Raw genomic sequence first — 6,000 nt, forward strand, 5'->3', positions numbered from 1 at the left:
ATTAGGAATAAACACCACTAGACAAAATATGATAAATAAATTGGTCTCTTCTAAAAAATGAAGTCTGGTATTCCTATGTGGTTAGATACATTTTACAACCGTATCAATGATATGCGAAAAAGTAGTGCTAGATCAAGAGGGTTGAAAAGTATTAGATAGGGCACATTTAAATACATCAATAAATCAGTAAATAAAATGCAATTTGACCTATCTTCATTCACACATTGCTGGAAACTTGTTTATATAAGAGTTTCCAACATGTGTCCATTGCAAATTAACTTTTATTATACATTTGTCATTGAACCACTATAACTGATCAAAGATACAGATCAAGGGGTCAACCTTGCATAAATCAATCGTTTAATATAGCCATTAACCGTCTTGATATCCAGTCTAAAAACAAATCAGAAATGACCTTTATTTTGCGAATTCTTTACGTTTTTCCCGGCATCTTTATTTAAATAACCTTTATTCTGTCATGAGAAATATGAATATTTTTCAGTTTATTAACGAGAGAAGAAATGGAGGAACTGTATAATTTAATTTCAGCCTTAAAATGTTTTAAAGTGAGACCATTCAGTGAAATCCTTCCTAATAATATTATAAATGCGAAAGTTTGTGAGGATGTGTGTGTGTGTGTGTGTTTGTTACTCTTTCACGCAAATACTACTGAACCGATTACAATGAAATTAAGCACACATATAGAGGGTAACTTGGATTAACACAAAGGATAGGTTTTATCCCGGAAATCCCACGGGAACGGGAACTATGCGGGTTTTTCTTTAAAATGCGGGCAAAGCCGCGGGCGGAAAGCTAGACGTTGATAATTCAATTATCACTGAAATTATTAGGAAGTCTTGCGGAAAGTCGATAAGAGAACAAATGAAGTGGATGTGTGAAATAATATGATTAGCGTACCTCTACGCTTTTGGTTCTTATTTTTATTGTTACAGAACAGTAAACTTGAAACTTCATCTCAATAAAAACGTTCTTAAAATATCGCAAACAACAAACAAACAAAAAAGTCAAATATATTAATATTTATTTGTTTACTTTGATTTCATGAGTTGTGTCTTTATTCGTGGGACGATTAAATTGTTATTCTCGGACTTGAATACAGAATAAATTTTCCTTTCTTGAAAAATTTCCACACAAATAACCGTTCGACTCACAGTAATTGTTTAACCTAATAGTGTATTCAACCTTGAATAATTTTACAAGTACCGTCAAAATCACACAAACAAATAACACCTCACTATTTCATACAGTCTTCCTCTGTCTTTATAAAGAAAAGCAAGAAGACCACTCAATGTGGCCGACATACCTTTCTACATTCCGCTGTATTTATATCCAGCACTTAAATCGCTTCTCACAGCGACATTCTCGAATATTTTTAAAACGTCTTGCCTACTATTTGTATATGACATAATAGCGACGAGGAATGTTACGTGTCAACTATGAAAATTATTATTAAATGTCTGCTGATGGAATTTTAATTACTGTCAGTGCAGATGTGACACCTTCGCAATGCGCGTGAATTATCTGTTTCGACTGGAAAGATTAATTTGACGTATTCGTGATCAATTAATTTGTTGTTTGGTTACTGATAATCAGAAACGTTGGACAGATTTTTGGGTTATTCGATTTCTTCTGAATAGCAGACAATATTATACGGTAAATGACCTGCATTTAATATTATTGTCGCATTTAAGAATTATAATATAAATCCTTTTTTCCTGACGATATCTCAAAACTCAACACCGAAAAATTATTCTCCTTTATCTCCAATTATTATTTTTATGTGAACATTCCAAAAACAAAACCAGCTTATTGATGTTCAGTTGTTTTATTTTTCCGCATTTTCTTTAACCACAACAATGAATAAGTAAAATAGAATGCTTAAGAACTTTCTAACCACATTTCAAAAGCAACCGCGATCGCTGACGTGCCATAATAAAAGCGGAGTGCTGAAAACATATACTTCAAAGAGTCCAATGTTTTGTTGATTGTGATTTACGATGAAGGGACAGGGATTGTTTTATAATAACTTTTAATAGGGAAACAATATAAACTTCTTTCATAAAATGAATATAGAGAGCAAGGTGACGATTGTTGTTGATCAAAATATTGATGACTAGTAAAACAGATTTTGAAATGTCCAGCATGCATATAAAGCTCGGAATTCATGTTTGTGTACTTCTACAAACTCTTCAAAGATCACGATAACATAATTCCATTGATACACCAGATCATAATATGAATTTAAAACTATATCTTGATAAAAAGTAGCCAAAAAGTCCGTCTGCTAACAGAAGAGAGCATCTTATTATTTAATAAAAAATATGAACAGGAACTAAAGACACCGCTGTATTTGATCTTCATTAAAAGTAGCCAAAAATGTCCGTCTGCTAGAAGGAGAGATTCAATTAACAATAAAATATTATTAGTCGAAATGTTACCTGTCTGACGTTTGTACTGCGTATCTCAACCCTCACTGCGGTATGTTGGCAGATCGCCAGGATGACACGGGCCGCAGGAATGTTATATTGATATCACTGAAATGTTAATGATGGCTCGAAAGTATGAGTGTGAACTATGGTACTTCATATGAAGATTTGGTAGATGTATAGGAACTTTTGCCTATAAATGTTTTAAGAACCGAACCATCTTCTAACCCACGCAGGGTTAGAAGATGGTTCGGTTCGGTTCGGTTCGGGTTCCTAAACCCAAAAATTTAAGTGCCTATACTTTCCATTTTTCCTAGACATAATATTATTAATAGTGAGAAAATTTGGAATAGCAAATTGAAATAAGATTGCTTAGTTCTTCTGTGCTTGTGTTTATATTGGTGAAAGTTGGTGTTTATATTTTTTGCACATCAAATTTAAAGGTGCTTCTTTCCTACGTTTTCTTCGTGTTTTACTATATATAGAGATGTTGATTGCGAAAACTCTACACGTACTCATTTATTTATAAAGTCCACAGATTATGCTTGCGAATGGTTCAGAATAATTACTGCAAATGTTTTCGAAACATTCCATATGAAAATCAGAGACGTGTTTATTTAGAAACGCTTCAATGTTACCATTGATAATTCCCAGACTCGCCCTATTTCAAGAACCTTTGAGGAATTTCATATACAAAATAAACCGTTGCGAATATCAAAATTAACCAGGGCATTCACCGGCAAATTACATACACGTGACAAAATTAAACAACTGTTAATGTAAAATAGAACGTTTTAAACTATTTATTGACTTGGCTAATGTCGTACCGATTTTTTGAATGGTAGCTCGTTGATGATTTCCAGTGCACCGATCGAGATGGTTGAGTTAACGCAGATTAATATAAGTATGACGTTCTGAAATATAATTGCATTCGTATAATTAAGTGAATGCTATAATAAGAACGAGATACTTGAAATATCAGATCATTGACTACACTTGTACCGTAACAAACAGAAGATGGAAATGACATTTGGTGGGATGGATTTAAATTATGATCGTTCAGAAATTGCATGCTTCGTAACGTCTTAAATAATGATCCATAAATATTAAAGATATAGGTACCCGTCCACAATTCAAACGTTCTGTAATAACAAGAGTAAGATGTACATTTATTATAGCTTCGTCATTTCAAATATCACTTCATATCATGCACCACTCCTGAGCTTTTCTGAAACACAAGTGACATAAGTTTCCTGCAGTCGGTTAGTATATTTCATCCAAGATATAATTAGGGCCTTGATAATATGCAGGTCGAGGAATGTGTCGCATACCTGTTGATCGTATTTGGGTCAGCGACGGAATGCGTAAACATTTTTTTTACTATTTTTGAAGTTATTAATGCTGCCTGTATTTACGGAATGCATAGAGCTGTTCAGGCGGCTGTTGGATTAATATTTCTGGTCAAATTTTGGTACTGATTTTAGGGGGTGAGTTACTTTGCTATAATAATAATTGTTATATTTGTATATGAAAGCAAAGTTAACAGCTGTTTAATTAACGTTATAATCAGCTCTCTGAATTTACACTAAGGGCAATCGGGGCTAAAAATTTATTGTAGACTCTAATCTACGATAAGTTTTTAATTTTTGGCAAAATGCGGAGGAGGTTAAATCCGCAGAGGAAAGCGTTCGTTTAAGGCCAACAAAACCAATAATTTGGCCACCAAAGGGTACATAATAAACAATAATTCTAAACACTCATATAGAAATTAAATATTTTGCATAAATTTGCTCGAGTTGGATAATATCTGAATTTGAACACCAACACTGTTGAATATGAATTAGAAAGGACAAATCCATTAAATGCGAAAATAACACTATCTGCTTCGTTTCGCATGTAAAACAGCACAAATTTTTACCATTTTAATAATACGTATTGATGACAGCTCAGCTCAAGGAATGATATGGATTAAAAATTTTCAAGGTATGAAAATTTATTTCGGGAAACATAAAAGGTTCAGGTCTCCCGAATTGAGAACTACTACTGGTATTTATAATGAAACATGGGAATTTCAGTATAAGTATTATTACTTTAACAACGATAAATTATTCAATCAATCAAAACCTTCGCTTAGCACACGTCATATCAATCAACACATATCGTCATCCTTTTCGTCATCGTATGGATCATCACGTTTTTTAAACCAAAACTATGAAAAGAAAATACGTAAAAAGCATGCGTAGTCCTGTCCGTTAGTCCACATTCCTTCTCAATTTAGACTCATGTTATTAATTTGGCGCTGGCGCCGCATTTTATAAACAATATGCGTTTTTATAATCTACATGTTTATGAGCTTATACAACAGAGAACTAATAGTGTTTTATGGGTAATTTTACAGGAAAATTACTTAATAGTTTCATTCAAGTTGTAACAACACTGGGTGTTGATACGATTCATGATCTTATTGAGGTTGTAAGAAAATACTTTACTACTTAAACACTTTACGATTTCTTTGTTAAATTTTCCTGTTGTACGATAAATTTATTTGAGGACTATTTTTGTTAAAACTAACCCAGCAGTCGCGAAACATAAATTTTATTCGTACTAGAATCTGCACAATCATGTAAATGTATCATTGCGACCTAATTTTATGCGATTTTTTCTGAAAATAATTGACCTCTTTTCACTTTGGTCACTCACTGGCGAATTATTTATTTTCACTGGTTTGTTTAAACTGTTATTTTCTGAACTTATTCTTGATTTTTTAAGGTTTAAAGGACGAGAAACAGATGATTTAAGGAGTTTATTCATTTTATGAAGGTCAATACTTTGGAGCTTTTCAAAGACTAAAAAATAAACAAGCGAACGACAGGTACTGAATATGTATAAACTTCAATATACTAATGGATACAATTTTACTACTATATTGAATGCAAATGCAATGCTGGGTCATAGTTAGTACTTACTAATTTCTACGGTTATAAAAAATATTTCATATTCTATTTAAATTGAACTTTTTATATTTCCTTTTTATTTTAAGTTCTCGCCTTCGGTTCTCGCGCATTTATTTATTATTAATAAATTATCCCACTTTAACCAATTTATATAGAACAAAGACGTAAATGAGGTGAAAATAAAAAGGTTTATTGCGTCGCTATTTTAAAAGTGAAAGTGGACCTGAAAATTTATAATGTTCTTTTACAAAAAACCGATTGTAAATTTGTATTAAGTGGTCACAATTATACGGATGGCTTCGTGTTATTCGGTGATGTCATGTTAATGGTTATTGGACATTTGCATCAGTTGGCGGGAATAATTGGTAGCATTTGTTTATCGGTCACGAGGTGATGCAGCCAAGATTTACTTCGAAAACGTTTTGTAGTGCAGTTGCTGTTAGCATCAGTATCTTTTCGATTTGTTTTTGTTTTAAATGGGTGTGGATGGATGGATAGGATGGTCAATTTGATAGTGATTAGGGTTCACACAATGCGGGCAGGCTGCCGAAGCAATTGTTGCGCGAGGCAACTCGGTCTCTGTGGACGTCTCTCGACCG

This window comes from Colias philodice, chromosome 11 (assembly GCF_061535455.1).
Source record: "Colias philodice isolate Cphi_HAF_F1 chromosome 11, ilColPhil1 Martin Lab GWU primary, whole genome shotgun sequence".
Taxonomy (NCBI): domain Eukaryota; kingdom Metazoa; phylum Arthropoda; class Insecta; order Lepidoptera; family Pieridae; genus Colias; species Colias philodice.